This window comes from Chlorocebus sabaeus, chromosome 14, assembly GCF_047675955.1.
Source record: "Chlorocebus sabaeus isolate Y175 chromosome 14, mChlSab1.0.hap1, whole genome shotgun sequence".
Taxonomy (NCBI): Eukaryota; Metazoa; Chordata; class Mammalia; order Primates; family Cercopithecidae; genus Chlorocebus; species Chlorocebus sabaeus.
The window spans coordinates 89,713,114-89,731,932 of NC_132917.1; the positions used below are offsets into that span (position 1 = coordinate 89,713,114).

Below are 18,819 nucleotides of genomic sequence, written 5' to 3' on the forward strand. Positions count from 1 at the left end.
ACTTGAACCAGGGAGGCAGAAGTTGCAGTAAGCCAAGATTGCACCACTGCACTCCAGCCTGGGTGGCAGGGTGAGACTCTGTCTCAAAAAAGAAAACAAACAAACAAAAAAGTGTTAAAAGGAAATTTTTTTAAAATAAAGAAAGGGTCTCACTATGTTGTCCAGGCTGGTCTTGAACTCGTGGGTTCAAACTAGCCTCCTGTCTTGGCATGAGCCACTGTGCCTGGTAAAAAAAGTCTTGCTTGATGGAGACTAAAAACAATGTCAACAAAACTAGTGTGCTTAGTGATGTATTGGTTTTTATTCTGGTGTAAGTTTTTACCTCATTGCAGACCAGTAACAATTTATTTTATGTTTACAGCAAATTGTTCTTTTATAGTCATGTATATAAACTTTATTGTAGATGTATTTTATTTTAGAAAAGGAAAGAGGACATAACAAATATTGGTTATGAAAAAAGAAAACTGGGCACAATGGGATTAATATCATTGGATCTAAGGGTGGATTGCCAAGAGCAGGAGCAGGGCATGGCAGCGTTGGGTGAGGGGCTTTAGTTTGCCCATAGCATCATTAACTACCCCACTCAGTTCTCTGATAAGGATAATTGAGAAATCTCAACTTGGCATAAAGAGAGTGCAGGTCAGTTGCCACCTTGGGACATCTCTTTCAAACAGAACACAGGCCATGAGCCCCATCTATGTAGAAAGTCTGGGGCACTCTGCTAGTGAAGTCTAAGTTCCTTTTCAGACTTTTTGTTCCCGGTTTATTTCTACATCTTTCAAGATTTGCAGTTCTATGTCTTGACTTATCAGTATAGCTACCCAAGTCACAGAAAGAATTGTGTTCTTCTCTATCTTCTCTATCAGGAGAGCAATTCAATGCTTTTCCCACCCCTAAAACAAGGATAATTACCTCCTTCATTTCCCTGTCCCCTGAATGTTTACTGGGAAATTGGTGAGAGTAAATTTTCTTTAGATCATCAATGCAATTCAGGCCAGCAAGAGTTAAAGCTGGCTTCCTGTCTCTGCTGGGGAGCCAGGCTGGATGGGGCTCCTCCTGAACTGGGCGCAGATGCCGCCATGCTTTGTTGATTACAATCTCCCACACCAAGGAGGCTTTGACTAGGTTTGACATAATCAGCTCACAGCCTCTGCCTGCACTCTTTCACAAACAGGCCATTTTCACATCTTTTTCATGGAATCCGACAAGCGGAAAAATAATTAATGTTACCTCAGCCCAACAATGACCCTGGCTCTGATTCAAAAAGAAGGCATGTTGCATAAACTGCCCTTTAATTGAGGGTTGGGGGCAGACCCCACATACTCCTGTATCGGTTCTGCCTCCCTGGCCAAGGATGATTAAGGCTTTCCTAAGATTGAGGACCCATGGTCACTGAGTACTACTCAGTTTCAGGTTCAAAGAGCTTCCGTGAAAGAATTATGTTCATGGTATTTAGCAAGCACAGACCTGTTGTGCTGGTCAGAGAATTCCAGATGGTTGGTTGTTCCCATTTTACTGATAAAAACAAAGTGACTTCCTCTTTGCAGAAAACACAAAATTAGAACCCATAACTATTGTTCAATGTTTCTTTTCTTTCTCTTGAAAAGAAAATACAAATGTTTTTTGTTGTGGAAGTCTGTGTGGTCACCTTCACTGCTGTGGTGAGTGTGAAATGGTGCAGCCACTTTGGAAAATAATCTGTAAGTTTCTCAAATGGTTAAATGTAGAGTTACTATTTGATCCAGCAATTCCACTTCTAGATACATATCCAAGAGAAATGAAAATATACATTCACACAAAAAGCTGTACCTGAATATTCGTGGCAGTATTATTCATAATAGCCAGGAAGTGAACACAACACAAATGTACATCAGTTGATAAATGGATAAATAAAATGTGGTATATCCATGCAATGGAATAGTATTTGATCATAAAAAGGAATGAAGTACTGATAGATGTTATAACATGGGTGAACCTTCAAAACATGCTAAGAAGTCTGTCACACACACACACAAAATGCATATTATTTTATTTATACGAAATATTCAGAATGGGCAGATAGAGACAGACAGAAAGATTAGTGATTGTTTCCGGCTAAGGAGCATAAAGGATTGAGGGGTAAATAGCTAAGGAATGTGACATTTATTTTTGAAGTGATGAAAATATTCAGTGGCTCACGCCTGTAATTCTAGCACTTTGGGAGGCCAATGCAGGCAATCACCTCAGGTCAGTCAGGAGTTTGAGACCAGCCTGGCCAACATGGCAAAACCCTGTCTCTACTAAAAATACAAAAATTAGCTGGGTGTGATGGCAGGCACCTATAATCCCAGCTACTTGGTAGGCTGAAGCAGGAGAATTGCCTGAACCTGGGAGGCGAAAGTTGCAGTGAGCCGAGATCGCACCACTGCAGTCTAGCCTGGGTGACAGAGTGAGACAGCGTCTCAAGAAAAAAGAAAAGATTCTAAAATTGATTATAGTATATGTTACACAACTCTATGACTATACTGAAAATTATTAAACTGTACACATAACAAAAAGTGCAAAGCGTACCCGAAAAATAATTGTCAAATTGTGGGCCAAGAACCCTGAAGATTCTGAAGGTTTTGCAGGGGTTTCTGTGAGTTTTTTACCTTTTCAACTATATACTCATGTGAAGCTGGATTTCCTTTTTCAAAATCATTCAGCCCAAAATATCAAGAATTTCTTTAATTTAGCAATAAAACATAGTACAATGGATTGAATAAAAAAGCAAAGATATGAATCAAAGTGTCCATTTTTTACCAAGCCATAAGAAATCTTCAATAATTTAAAAAGAAATAGACTTCACATGGTCACCAGAGAAAATCTGTAAAATATGGAAAAGTGAAAAAAGACAGTAAATGTCTTTCAGGATCTGACCAACCACAGGGAACCACTGATGGCACGTGGGCATGCTTCCATCTGGTCTTTTTCTGCCTCCTTGAGTCCCACCCACATCTTGTGAAGTGGTGAAGCTGTGGCAAGGGACCCAGCTCTGCTGAGCAAGCCGCTTCCCTCTTTGGCACCATTCTCTTACAAGTAGAATAGCCAATATCTGCCTTGCTTCAGGGTGGCAGGATCCCATTTATAACTGTTTAAGACTATGTTTACTTACTGAATACAACAGTAGCACATGATCGTTCAAAAAAAAATATTGTGTGTGTGCATCTGTGCATCATGAATGTATAAAGCAGAAAGCAGGCTGATACGGTGTGCACTGGATCCAGGTGGCAAGTGCAAACTCATCTCTTAAACTCGCCAACCCCAAATCCCGTAAAATGACAGAAAAATGGCTTAACGATCAGTTTATTATAGCAAATAAGAACAGATGTCACTAACAGACCAGAAATCATGATCATGAAGAATTCCCAGAAGACAGAATGTAGAATGGAAACAGATGAATGAGAGGAGAAACTCCAAACACACTCTGTCAAAAACTACAGATGAAGAAAAAGAAATCCAGAGAAACACCAAATTCCAAGTCAAATAATAGATTCACTGTCTCTTGTCTGCAATTCTTAAATCCAAAAGGTTCTCAAAACAGAAAGATTTTTTTTCCCCTAAGTTTGGTACAAACTCATTTGCAGCAAAATCTGACCAGGACTGATGTAAAGCTATTTGTAGATTTTATTTATCTTACTTTGTGTGAATATTCATTTCTTTCTTTGCAAAAAAATTAATATGTCTGATTACAGGATGCTACCCTAGACCCGTTGGGAGCATTATGAAATATCAGTAGATGGTATGCTAGTTCACAGAGTGTCCACATGATTGAATTGAAGGATGCAAAGTATTGATCCTGCGTTTTTCTGTGAGGATGTTTCCAAAGGAGATTAATATTTGAGTCAGTGGGCTGGGGAAGGCAGACCCACGCTTAATCTGGTGGACACAACCTAATCAGCTGTCATCGAATATAAAGCAGGCAGAAAAATGTGAAAAGGCGAGATAGGCCTCTCGCCTAGCCTCCCAGCCTACATGTTTCTCCCATGCTGGATACTTCCTGCCCTCAAACATCTGAATCCAAGTTCTTCAGTTTTGAAACTCACACTGGCTCTCCTTACTCCTCAAGCTTGCAGACAGCCTACTGTGGGACTTTGTGATTTTGTAAGTTAATATTTAACAAACTCCCATATATATATGGAATAGTATGAACATCCTTTCTCTCTCTCTCTCTCTCTTTTTTTTTTTCCGGAGACAGAGTCCTACTCTGTCACCCAGGCTGGAGTGCAGTGGCATGATCATAGTTCACTACATCCTCAAACTCCTGGGCTCAAGCGATCCTCCCATCTCAGCCTCCTGAATAGCTGAGACCACAGGCTCACACCATCACACCTGGTTAATTTTTTTTGAAACGATCTTCCTAAACTCAAAAAAGTAGGCCGGGTGTGGTGGCTCATGCCTGTAATCCCACACTTTGGGAGGCTGAGGTGGGTGGATCACCTGAGACCAGGAGTTCAAGACCAGCCTGGCTAATATGGTGAAACCTCATCTCTACTAAAAATACAAAAATTAGCCAGGCGTGGTGGCAGATGCCTGCAGTCCCAGCTACTCAGGAGGCTGAGGCAGGAGAATTGCTTGAACCCAGGAGGCGAAGGTTGCAGTAAGTCGAGATCACGCCACGGCACTCCAGTCTGGGCAACAGAGCAAGACTCTGTCTCAAAAATAAATAAATAAACAAGTCAATAATAAAATAAAATAAAATCCAAAAAGTTTAGAATTTCAGCATACAACTGGATCCTAGAGATTTGGATGAAGAATGTGGGCTTACGATATCAGAAGAGGTACCTAGAATAAAATAAAAATTAGGTTTTCAACAATAGGAAAATGAATAATCAAGTGGGTGTATATGCCTATGAATTAAAAGGAAATTAAAGACATACATATTGGAAAGGAAAAAATAAACTGACCCTCTTTGCAGAGGGCACAATTGTCTAGAGAATCCCCAAGGAATCCACCAAAAAAGAAAAATGCCAAGAACTAATAAGTGAATTTAGTAGGTTTTCAGGATTCAAAGTCAACACACAAAAAGGAATCACGCTAGAAAGTATATATTAGAGATGAGCAATTGGAAACAGAAATTAAAAACACAATAACATTTATAATTGCTCAAAACTAGAGGAAATACTGTGTATAAATCTAACAAAACATATACAGCATCTGTATGATAGAAACTGTGAAATACGGATGAAAAAGGTTTAAAAAAAGCCTAATAGTGAGACATACCATGTTCATTAGTTTGAAGACTAACCATAAAAGTGTCAATTATGTCCAAACTGATCTATCAAAGCTTCAACAGAATTCTTTGTAGATATAGACAAGCCGACTCTGAAATTTACACAGAAAAGCAAAGGAACTAGAATAGCTAAAACAATTTTGAAAAAGAATAAAATGGGAGGAATCAAATTACATGATTTTAAGACTTACTTATTACATGGTAACAGTAATTAAGACAGTGTGGTGTTGGCAGAGGAACAGACACTTGTGATCACTGGAACAGAACAAGAGTACAAAACTAGGCTCATATATTCACCAACAGATTTTTGACAAAGGTGCAAAAGTGGTTCAATGGAGGAAGGATAACCTTTATAATAAATAGTCTTGAAACAATTGGATATTTATAGGTTAAAAAAAGAACGCTGACCAGGTGCGGTGGCTCATAACTATAATCCCAGGATCTCAGTGCTTTGGAAGGCTGAGGTGGGAGGATCATGTGAGTCCGGGAATTTGAGATCACCCTGGACAACACGGCAAGACCCCGTCTCTATAAAATATAAAACATTGGGTGGGCGCAGTGGCTCATGCCTGGAATCCCAGCACTTTGGGAGGCCAAGGCGGGGAGATCACTTGAGGTCAGGAGTTCCAGACCAGCCTGGCCAACATGGTGAAACCTGTCTCCACAAAAAATACAAAAATTAGCCAGGCGTGGTGGTGCATGCCTGTAATCCCAGCTCCTCGGGAGGCAGAGGCAGGAGAATCACTTGAACCTGGGAGGTGGAGGCTGCAATGAGCCTCCAGCCTGGGTGACAGAATAAGACTCCATCTAAAATAAGAATACAAACTAAAAAATTAAATCAAAAATTAGCTGGGCATGGTGGTGCATGCCTGCAGTCGCAGCTACTCAGAAAGTGGGAGGATTGCTTCAGCCCAGGAGGTCAAGGCTGCAGTGAGCCATGATCATGCCACTGCACTTAGCCCAGGCAATACAGTGAGACCCTGTCTAAAAAAATAAAAAATAAACATAAAAAATAACCTTGACCTACACCCCTCAGACTTCATGCAAAAATTATCTCAAAATGGATCATATTCCCAAATGCCAAACAAAAAACCATACAGCTCTTAGAAGAAAATCTTCATAAACTAGGATTAGGTGAAGAGTTCTCAGACATGATAACAAAGGCATGATTTACAAGACAAAAAAAAAAAATCAATAAATTGATCTTCATCAAAGTTAAACACTTTGCTCTGTGAAAGATTCTGTTAAGAGAATAAAAAGACAAACAACAGACTGTAATAAAAGTTCTGCAAATCACACATCCAACAAAGGACTTGTATGCAGAATGTATAAAGAATTCTCCAAATTCAACAGAAAGAAAAAAACTCCAATCAGAAAACAGATAAGAAACACTTTACCAAGGAGTGTATATGTATGGCACACATGCAGATAAAAAAGTATTTCACATCATTAGTCATTAGAGAAATGCAAATTTCCCTAATGATGAAATATTACTAAAAGCTATGATGAGATATTACTACACATCTATAAGAATGGTTAAAAGAAAAAAATATTAGCCAGGTGCGGTGGCTCATGCCTGTAATCCCAACACTTTGAGAGGCTGAGGCGGGAGGATCACGAGGTCAGGAGATCGAGACCATCCTGGTTAACACAGTGAAACCCCATTTCTACTAAAAATACAAAAAAATTAGCTGGGCGTGGTGGCGGGCACCTGTAGTCCCAGCTACTCAGGAGGCTAAGGCAGGAGAATGGCGTGAACCCAGGAGGCAGAGGTTGCAGGGAGCCGAGATTGCGCCACTGCACTCCACCCTGGGTGACAGTGCGACACTCTGTCTCAAAAAAAAAAGGAAAGAAAGAAAAAAATATTAGAAATACCAAGTGCTGGTAAGATGTGGAGCAACTGGATCTTTCATACATTGCTCATGGGAGTGTAAAATGATTTAGCTACTCAGCAGTTCAGCTGTTTATGATAAAGTTTAAACATACTCATTACTTACCCAGCAATGAAAGTCCTGGCTATTTATTCCAGAGAAATCAGAACTTACATTCATATTCACAAAAGGAATGAAGCATTGCTATGTGCAGTAACTCGGATGCATCTCAAGGGTGGAAAGCTGAGTGAAAAAAAAAAAAACAGGCAGGGTGTGGTGGCTCACGCCTGTAATTCCAATACTTGGGGAGGCTGAGGTGAGTGGATCACTTGAGGTCAGGAATGTGAGACCATCCTGGCCAACATGGCAAAACCCTGTCTCTACTAAAAATACAAAAATTAACCAGGCGTGGTGCACATCTGTAATCCCAGCCACTCAGGGAGCTGAGGCACGAGAATCGCTTGAACCCAGGAGGCGGAGGTTGCAGTGAGCCCACATTGTGCCACTGCACTCCAGCCTGGGTGACAGAGCAAGACTCCATCTCAAAAAAGCAAAACAAAACAAAAACAATAAAGTGACAAAATTATAGTGATGGAGAACACATCAGTGGTTACCAGGGTTGTGAGTAATGGACCAGTTCTGTATCCTGGTTTTGGTAGTAGCTACTGGAATCTATGCATGATAAAATTTAGTATAACTATTCACACACACACACACACACACACACACACACCAGAGTACATATAAACTGGCAAAATCCAATAAGATTTGTACTTGAATTAATATTATTACACCAACCTTAATTTTCTGGCTTTGATGATGTACTATGCTAACAGGTACAAGATATTATTATTAGGGGATGCTAGGTAAATGGTATACTAGAACATTCTGTACTATTTTTACACTTTCTCATGAGCCTGAAACTTTTAAAATATCAAAAGTTGTTTTTAAAAAGCAATGGAATAATAACTGCAAAACTTCAAAAAGTAGTCACCAAGAGATTCAGGAAATGGAATAGATAAGAAATACACATATAGATGTAAGTTATTGGTTTTGTTGTAGTTCTAGGTTCACTGATGGGTTCATGGCTGCTCACTGTTTTATAATGTTTTATGTAGATATAGATGTAGATGTCGATGTCGATATTTCTAGAGATCTAGATGTAGATGTAGCCATAAATGTAGCCATAAGCTGGGGGCGGTGGCTCATGTCTATAATCCCAGCATTTTGGGAGGCTGAGGTGGGTGGATCACCTGAGGTCAGGAGTTTGAGCCTGGCCAACATGGTGAGACCCTGTCTCTACTAAAAAATAAAAAATAAAAATTAGCTGGGTCTGGTGGTGCATGCCTAAAGTCCCAGCTACTCAGGAGGCAAGGCTGGAGCATATCTTGAACCCGGGAGGTGGAGGTTGCAGTGAGCTGAGATTGCACCAATACACTCCAGCCTGGGCAACAAGAGGGAAACTCCATCTCAAAAATAAATAAATAAAAGTAGCCATAGGCTTAGAGACAGAGATCTCACACATAATTTTCCCTGCACATCAAAACAATATTTTCAGACCTAATGAAGAAAAATAATTTTAATAAGAAGTTGTAAAACAGTATTGTGATAGCAGCCTATTCTCCCCTTTTTAAAAAAAAAAAAAAAAAAAAAAAAGGTCTATTCCTGTATGCACATATACAGGGGTAAATGTACAGGAAAAGGCAGAAAGAATACAAGCTGAAAGACTAGTCAAGAGTTCTGGGGAGAATACTGGGATTGTGCATACATGGGGAAGGGGAGAAGTAAGAGAGGAGAGTGAATTGGGATATTCCCCCTTTACTCTCTATATTTTATATTTTAAAAACATTTCCAAGATAATGTATTTGTATAAATTAGGCTTCACTGCACCACTGCTATTGTACGTTCTTGCTGAAATAGACATTTATTCTGCATAGGGATGTGCCTTTCTGCCCACAGTGCTGCTAATAAAACCATCACCTATGGACTTAAAGCGTGCCTTATTCACTTTTATTCACATAGCATTGCTGCTGCTGCTGCTTCCTTTTGTTTGTTTGTTTGTTTGTTTGTTTGTTTGTTTTTGAGACAGGGGTCTCACTCTGTCACTCAGCCTGGAGTGCAGTGGTGAGATCTCGGCTCACTGCAACCTCCACCTCCCTGGTTCAAGTGATTATCCCACCTTAGCCTCCCCAGTAGCGGGATTACAGGCATGCCACCACCACGCCAGGCTAATTTTTGTATTTTTAGTAGAGATGAGATTTCACTGCATTGGAAAGTCTGGTCTCAAACTCCTGACCTTAAGTGATCCAACCACCTCGGCCTCCCAAAGTGCTGGGATTACAGGCACAAGCCACCGTGCCTGACCCACATAGCATTGCTTCTGACTAAGAAACTTACTTTACAGCAAACAAGGACTGCACTGGGCTATGATCATAGAATTTGCTTGTCTTGTCATGTTCCCATCATCCTGAAGCAAGGGCTTCATAGAGCAGTTATTAGCCTTTTGAAGACTCAGTTATGTCATCAACTGGGTGACAATACCTGGGCAGTGCTAGGGCAATGTGTACTATGGCACACTGATATAGCTCAATGTGTTATCCATTGTGATGGTTAATACTGAGTGTCAACTTGGGATTGAAGGATGCAAAGTATTGATCCTGGGTGTGTATTGCCAAAGGAGATTAACATTTGAGTCAGTGGGCTGGGAAAGGCAGACCTACCCCTAATCTGGGTGGGCATGATCTAATCAGCTGCCAGCAAGACCAGAATAAAAGCAGGTAGAAGAATGTGGAGAGATCATACTGGCTTAGCCTCCCAGCCTACATCTTTTTCCTGCACTGGATGCTTCCTGCCCTCAAACATCCGACTCCAAGTTCTTCCGCTTTAGGACTTGGACGGACTTCCTTGCTCCTCCGTTTGCAGACAGACTATTCTGGAACCTTGTGATTGTGTGAGTTAATACTCCTTAATCAATTCCCCTGTTTATATACATCTATCCTATTCTTTAGAGTTCTGTCCCTCTAAAGAACCCTGACAGCAAGGCAAGGTGGCTCATGCCTGTAATCTCAGCACTTTGGGAGGCCAAGGCAGGTGGATCACCTGAGGTCAGGAGTTCGAGACCAGCCTTGCCAGCATGGTGAAACCCCGTCTCTACTAAAAATAGTCAGAGGTTGCAGTGAGTCCAGATCTCACCACTGCACTCTAGCCTGGGTGACAGAGTGAGACTCCATCTCAAAACAACAACAAAGCCAAAAAACAAAACAAAACAAAACAAAAGAGTAGCACTTCTAAAATACGACTCCATAGACAACAATATAAAAGGTACTCCAAAGCTTTGAAATTCCTGAGTTCCTTAATTCAGTCCTCAGGAATTTTGTTTCTATTAGTAAAATACAAAAGTAGTTTAAAAAATTAAATAGAAATAGTCCCTACCAGTATAGATACTTGGTTGTTTATCTTGCTTATCTGAGGTTAAAATCAAAGATATTAAAGCTTTAAATGGCCATCAAATTGCCTTTTTACCTGGGCAACTTGAGTGTCTTCCGAGGCTCACTTCTGCTTGACAGAATGAGAAATCTCTGCTGTAGGTGTGCAGATTGAGATGTGATTAAGATAGACATGGCAGGAAATTCACTACTTCCAAGGACCGTGAAGTCATGATGATGTAGCCTATCAAGACCCATAAGGATGGGACCACATCCCTGGAGGCAAGAGGCTAGGGCTCTTTTGAAAGGTAGAGTCATTTCTGGCACCAATAGGATGGTGAAAATGGTCCTTATATGCAAAGCATCATTACGCCAACGTTAGTGGACTTGGTTTGCTCAAGTCTTTATTTTAACAGTGGTAAGAAATTTGTGATCATTCATCATCAACTCCCCTACTGACCACTGTTGGCTTTTTAAATTAAATTAAATTTAATTTTGAGACCTGGTCTCACTGTGTCACCCAGGCTGGAGTGCAGTGGCGCGATCTCAGCTCACTGCAGCCTCTACCCCCCGGGCTCACTCGATCCTCCTACCTCTGCCTCCTCAGTAGCTGGGACTAGAGGCACACTACCATGCCTGGCTAATTTTTTGCAGAGACGGGGTTTCATACCATATTGCCGAGGCTGGTCTTGAACTCCTGAGCTCTAGCAATCTGCCCACCTCTGCCTCCCAAAGTGCTGGGATTACAGACGTGAGCCACTGCACCTGGTCTGTTGGCCTTTTAAAGAGACAAGACTTGTTAAGACTTGTGTCTCTGCAGAGTCGCTTTCCCGCTGGATGAGTTTTCACCTGCCAAAAACTTCCACTGTGTCTCCCACCTGGACCTGTTGTTCCTCACTCTGGAAAGCTTTCTCCATTTAATCAAAATCGAACTTACCAGCCAGGCATGGTGGCAGGCATCTGTAGTCCCAGTTACTCAGGAAGCTGGGGCTGGTGGATCATCAAAGCCCAGGAAGGAGGTAGAGGCTGCAGTGAGCCATTTTGGCACCACTGCACTCCAGCCTGGGTGACAGAGACCATTGACCTGTCCCCAGAGCCTGGCTCTCTACCATCCAAGGTGACTGGGTGTTTAGCTGATAATTCAACTCTATTTATGTGGTAGTAGATGGTAAATTAACAGCAACGATAATGCACAAAATGCAATAGTTCCCATGACATTAACACTAATCCTCACAGCAGCACTGTGAGGTGGGTTGAACTGTTTCCATTTCACTTATTTTTTTGGTTTTGAGATAGTGTTGCTCTGTCATGCAGGCTGGAGTGTGGTGACACAATCTCGGCTGACTGCAGCCTCTGCCTCCCAGGTTCAAGTGATTCTCCTGTCTCAGCCTCCCAAGTAGCTGGGATTACAGGTGTGTGCTACCACACCTGGCTAATTTTTCTATTTTAGTGAAGATGGGGTTTTGCTCTGTTGGGCAGGCTGGTCTTGAACTCCTGACCTCAGGTGACCTGCCCGCCTTGGCCTCCCAATGGGCTGGAATTAGAGGCGTGAGCCACCGCGCCCAGCCTGTTTCCATTTTAAAGGAATTGCAAAATATGAGAACAGAAGAGAGGGTTAGAATGGAGGAATGTCTGCTCCCAAAGCCATACTTGCCTGAAAATCCCAGGGATGTTTTACAGCTTGCCGTAATAACCAATGCCCCCAAATGGCTTTGTGGCAGGTATCTTTGGAAATCATAATCTTAAATCATGATTTCCCAAATCTGACTAAAGATAAGAATTTATCTGGCTGTGTGTAGGGGCTTACACCTGTAATCCTAGCACTTTGGGAGCCTGAGGTGGGAAGATCACTTGAGCCTAGGAGTTTGAGATCAGTCTGGGCAACATAGTGAGATCCCATATTTATATAAACAAAAAATAAAATAATATATCTGTAAACCAAATTAAAAATACAGGCTCTGGGAAGGCTGGGTGCGGTGTCTCACGCCTGTAAATCCCAGCACTTTGGGAGGCCGCGACGGGGGGATTGTCTGAGGTCAAGAGTTTGAGACCAGCCTGGCCAACATGGTGAAACCCCATCTCTACCAAAAATATAAAAAATTAGCCGGGTGTGGTGGCGCGCACCTGTAATCCTAGCTACTCAGGAGGCTGAGACAGGAGAATTGCTTGAACCTGGGAGGTAGAGGTTGCAATGAGCTGAGATCACGCCATTGCACTCCAGCCTGGGCAACAGAGCGAGACTCTGTCTCAAAACAAAATGCAAAAACAGGCTCCAGGGGCACAGGCCAGGCCACTGAATTCAAGTCTTCAGCTCGAGGCCAGGGAAGATGCGCCTTTAGTCTTGCATCCCCATGTGGGAACCACTGTCATAGTTGAAGGAGCACCTTATCAGTTGGATTTCTACCAGCTTGAGAGTTGGGTGAGGTAGATTATTCGAGAACGGTAGGGGGTCCTTAGGAATCTCAAAAATCTCATCAAATAGAATCCTGCAGCCACTGGGCAGGGAACACTGTGGAAATAAAGTCAGGAAATGAGAGTGCAGAGGTACAGGTTCCCCACCCAGAGGTTTGATCTTGCCTAAAATTCTGCAAACGACTAAATCATGATCTTTTCTTTGAATGAGAATTGCGGAATCAGACCATCTGAATTTGTACCTGGTTCCCCCAGCTTTTAAACTTCGTGAGCTTGGGCAAATTACCTAATTTCTCTATGCCCTGGCTTTCCCATTTATTAAACAGAAATGATAATCGTTAATTACCACCTAAGGATGTTATTAGAATTTTAAAATACAATACTTAATACTGTGTCTGGCACACAGTAGGCATCCAACAAATATTATTAGTCATTATAGGGTTAGATAATAATATCAAATAATAATAAAACTCAGTTCTACATAATGCTTATAGCACAAAAGACTGAACTTCCAAAATATTTCTGGGCATTGCGTCAGGTGCTTTACACATAATTTTAAAAACTTCTTATTCTAAATTATAGACTCATAGAAAGTTGCAAAACTATGGAATGGTAATTTTCATTAGAAACAAAACAACAAAATAAAACGACAAAAAAAGTTGCCAAAATAGTACAGAGAGGAAATGCCTGTGTCCTATTTTCCCAGCTTCTTCCAATGTACCGTCTTACAAACGTACACATATTTATATTGATATATATGTTTTTTATATATACATACATTGTTTGTTTTGTTTTGTTTTTGAGATAGAGTTTCTCTCTTGTTGCCAGGCTGGAGTGCAATGGCGCAATCTTGACTCACTGCAACCTCTGCCTCCCGGGTTCAAGCAATTCTCCTGCCTTAGCCTCCTGAGTAGCTAGGATTACAGGCACGCGCCACCACGCCTGGCTAATTTTTGTATTTTTAGTGGAGACAGGGTTTCACCATGTTGGCCAGTCTGGTCTCAAACTCCTGACTTCAGGAGATCCACCCGCCTTGGCCTCCCAAAGTGCTGGGATTACAGGCGTGAGCCACCGCGCCTGCCTATAATATATATATATTTTAGATGAAACTTTCCAGAAGAAGAAACTGAGACTGACAAGTGAAGCAACTTACCTAACGACAGACAAACTCAAGTTCTCCAACTAAAGAGAAAAACTGCATTTAACTTTTTGGCGTAGGGGAGTAGCTGACAGGAAAGTGACAATCAGAAAAAGAAGCCTGCTTCCAACCCAAACCCATTATTGAGGTATGATTGACAAATAAAAATGCTGTATATCCAAGGCACACGAGGTGGTGTTTTTATATATATATACACTGTGAACTGGTCACTACAATCATACTAACATATCCATCACTTTACCTAGTTAAATTGTCTTTTTTTTCCTTTTTTTTTTTTTTTTTCCTGATGTGAGGAGAACACTGAACCCTACTCTCTCTGCAAATTTTCAGAATACAATACATTATTGGCCGGGAGCAGTGGCTCACGCCTGTAATCCCAGGACTTTGGGAGGCCGAGACGGGTGGATCATGAGGTCAGAAGATCTAGACTACGCTGGCTAACACGATGAAACCCCGTCTCTACTAAAAATACAAAAAAATTTGCGGGGCGTGTGGGCGGGCGCCTGTAGTCCCAGCTACTCAGGAGGCTGAGCCAGGAGAATGGCGTGAACCCAGGAGACGGGGCTTGCAGTGAGCAGAGATCGCACCACTGCACCCCAGCCCGGGCGACAGAGCGAGACTCCGTCTCAAAAAAAAAAAAAAAGGATACAATACATTATTAACTACCGTTGCTATGCCATACACTAGATCGCCAGAACTGAATCCTCTTACAACTGAAGATGCATACCCTGTATCAATAGCTTCCTTTTCACTACCTTCAAAAAGCCTCCTTTTGAAGAGGACTGAGTACTCTCACTTGCAAAGTGCTTCACCTTTTCAGAGATGGTTACATATTTTATCACATTTAATTCCTGAAAACAGCCCTGTGAGATAGCAGGGTAGACTGTTATTACTTCAACTTGACATAGTCTAAGGTCACATGGCAGACTCAGATACAGCTGCCTTTAAAAATGTCCAGAAAAATGGTTACATTAACAGGTACTGAGTGTACCTTTTCATCCTATAATCTCTATACCACCAGAAAATAAACCAGCAAGTTGTCATCTATAAATGAACATTTTGTGGGGAGAACAGAATACCTGGTGTGCTGAATATGTGGAAACTCTTACTCATTTCTTTCTAAACTCTTCCGAAATGATAGAAAAATCATGTAACGAATGAGGCAACAGACTCTTGTGAACTTATGGTTTCAGCCTGGAAGCCACAGCACAGGGACCACAGGGAAGAAAATTGTTCTGGGGTTTTAGATGCCCAAACGCCTCCAAAGACACCTTCATACTGGAAATCATAAAAGTGAATTTGGCTCCCTCTTTAAAGCCCAAGGACCAAACTGGATTTACTGTTTGAGTGCAGGAAACTTTACCAAGATTATGGAAACAGAAAAGAATTCAAGATTAACACATACTGTACATTTCAGTACAGGTGGCAGGACAATTAGAAATCTAGTTAAGCTATAGAAAATCTTCATAAATCTGGGAAGGATTTAGGTCTTGGTGTGCTTTGGTGTAACCCATCATCAGATGCATGTTGTACTCGGTCTCCGTGCATCCAGACTCCCCAGGTGCCGGGGAGATGATGTAAAGGGAAGAATAAAGAAGCGATTTTCTCTGATCCGCCTTTTGTGTGGAGCAAACAATTAGGTGGCACTGGTGCCTGCAAGGGGGAACTGAGTAAGTCTCTGAATGCTGCCTTGCGTTAACGTTCTAAAAGTTTCATGTTTTCCTTTTAAAAGTAATTAAGAGCATTCTCATGAAATTAAAAAAATAGCTAAGGGAAAAGAAAAAAAAAATTCAAAAGCAAAAGCAACCCTTGACCATGGTGGCTCCAGCCATCTCACTGACATATTCTCTAAAATAAAATAAAATAATTATATATTTATTTATAAATAATATATATTTTATATGTATATGTGTATACACACACACATATATATATGAATATAATATATATTAGAGACAAGGTCTCATTCTGTTGCCAGACTGGAGTGCAGCACGCTGTCATGGCTCTTTGAGCCTCAAATTCCTGGGCTCAAATGATCCTCCTGCCTCAGCTTCCTACTCAAAAGGGACTACAGGCCAATCCCCGCACCTCGGCCTCCCAAAGTGCTGGGATTACAGGCGTGAGCCAAGGCACCGGGCCATAATTTTCTTTTCTTTAATTAAAAAAAAAAATGTGGCTGGGCATGGTGGCTCGCACCTGTAATCATAGCACTTTAGAAGGCCGAGACAGAGGGATCACTTGAGGTCAGGAGTTTGAAACCAGGCTGGCCAATATGGTGAAACCCTGTCTCTACTAAAAATATGAAAAAATTATCCAGGCATGGTGGCTCACGCCTGTAATCCCAGCTACTGGGGAGGCTGAGGCAGGAGAATCACTTGAATCCAGGAAGCAGAGGCTGAAGTGAGCCAAAATCATGCCACCGCACTCCAGCCTGGGCAACAGAGTGAGACTCCATCACAAAAAATAAAAAATATGGACTGCTTCACGAATTTGTATGTCATGCTTGCGCAGGGGCCGTGCTAAACTTCTCCGTATCATTCCAATTTTAGTATATGTGCTGCCGAAGGGAGTACAAAATTTTACATAATTTTTGTATTTCAATAAAGAGTACTCATCTGATTTCTTCCAACCATTTGACAATGTAAAAATCATTAACTCAGGCTGTGCAAAAATAGGCAGTGGATTCCCTGGATCTGGTCCAAGCGCTGTGGTTTACTAACTCCTAAATCTCTTCTGGAGGGATCCCATTAAGTTGGAGAAGATGGAGTTTCCCCAAGTTTGTGCGGCGGTCTGTTTTCCAACTTGCTGGGGCCTAGATCCTGTCTTCTAGATGGTTTGACTTTTTTTTTTTTTTTTTTTGAGACTGAATCTCACTCTGTTGCCCAGGCTGGCGTGCAGTGGAGTGATTTCAGTTCATTGCAGCCTCCACCTCCCAGGTTCAAGCGATTCTCATGTCTCAGCCTCCCAAGTAGCGGGACTACAGGCATGCGCCACTATGCCTGGCTAATTTTTGTATTTTTAGTGGAGACAGGGTTTCACTATGCTGGCCAGGCTAGTCTTGAACTCCTGATCTCAGGTGATTTGCTCACCTCGGCCTCCCAAAGTACTAGGATTACAGGCGTGAGCCACTGGGCCAGGCCAAGATGTTCTTTCTGTGTCACCTGTCAGGCTCTGACAATCAGCTACCCTGTTCCAGAACAACTTGAACCGTTTTAATAGGATTCCTCTTCCATTCAACGATGCCTGTTCCAAAGCATGGATAAAAGGTAACAGAATACATACTTAAATTAGTTGGTTGAATTTTTACGGCATGTAAAACTGACTGATTTTTAAAAAATAAACAAAAAAGAAGAAAGAATATACACTGAGAAGTAAAGAAGCTTTAAAATTCGGATCTTGAAATGATTTTCCAACTCCAGCTCTCAACAGGGCGCTAGTTGCTCTACTTCCAGGTGCATTTTGCAGAGGGTGCGGATATGTTTGCCCAGAAACAGGCTTGCAGAGGCTAATTCTGGCCTCGAGAGTTGCTTTCTCCTGACCAAGAAGGTTGAGGAAAGAAAGCCCCCTGCCCTCTTTATCAGGGATTTCCTGTGGGTGGAATGAAAGACTGCTTTAGGGTACTTTGGGAATAGATTTTTATCTGCTTTGGCAGTCTCTCAAATGAAAGACCAGAAAACACACCTTGAATGTCAGAAAAAGGAGTTTCCTGCAGAGAGCTTTGCAAATCTTTTGTAATTCCAGTGGAGTCCTGGGGATTGTGCCCAGTGCCTTAGAGCAGAAATTTCAAACCTGCCGGGTGTGGGTGAGCACCGGCCTTCCAGGTACCTCCCCAAGCCAAAAAGTCAATACCAGGAAAGGAAGAGATGGGTTTTGCCTTGTTTTTGACTTGTCTTGGGGTGAGCCCAACAGTGAGAGGAAAATTCTAGTACAGATGCAAACAAAAGGGCCCAGGACATCCTATAGCTCAGTCCTGGAGAGGGGACAAGCAAAACGGCAAGGCCCAACATGCACTAGAAATAGGGCCTTCCTTGACCAAGGAGGATGCAGATTTACTGGGGGCTGCTGCCAGAATATGTACAAATTCCCGTGCCATGGGGTGGAGCTCACACTACACTCCCTCTCTCTTTGCAGGCGAAGGTACTTATGCCTCAGGTCCATACCAAAAGAGGGTCGAGGCAGGCAGAAATGAAGGTCAAGGCAGGCCCTCCTCTTATTAAACTGAACTGAAGTGTAGACCGAAGGCATGAGCCTTACAGATAAGCAGCTAAATGCAGGCACTGGTACTGGTCTGACCAGCCTTTCTCTGCAAGGTTTTGCCAGGAGTTAGGGGATTTTGTTTGTTTGGTTGGCTGGCTGGTTGTTGGTTAGTTGTTCCAGTAGTAGGAAATGTTTAGAGCCTCAAAAACAAGCCGAATTTCTTTCGCAGTCCTTTTTCCTTGCAAAAGCCCGGCAGGCAATCAGAGGTAGGAGTTCATTATTCTGACAGGAACCAATTATCAACAGTTAGCAGAGGACAGGCAAAAGCCCAGAGGGAAAAGGGTCCTTTCTCCCTTGAACACTGAAGAAATTGAATTCAAGAGATAGTTTAACCTAGTAAGTGTTCCTAAATTGTTGTTAGGATGCAAAGGTGCGTCCCCATGAGATAGCAAATAAATATGCTTTTCATTTTTCAGAAGATGAACATGATGCCTAGAGTTCAAG

General features: G+C 42.0%; 1 non-coding gene across 1 annotated transcript; it reads right to left on the reverse strand.

The window, feature by feature from the left end:
- Positions 1–16,584: 16,584 nt before the first annotated feature.
- Positions 16,585–16,691, reverse strand: LOC119622415 (U6 spliceosomal RNA). Its single transcript, XR_005239038.2, has one exon. It is a non-coding gene; the product is annotated as a U6 spliceosomal RNA (small nuclear RNA).
- Between the last annotated feature and the right edge of the window lie 2,128 nt (positions 16,692–18,819).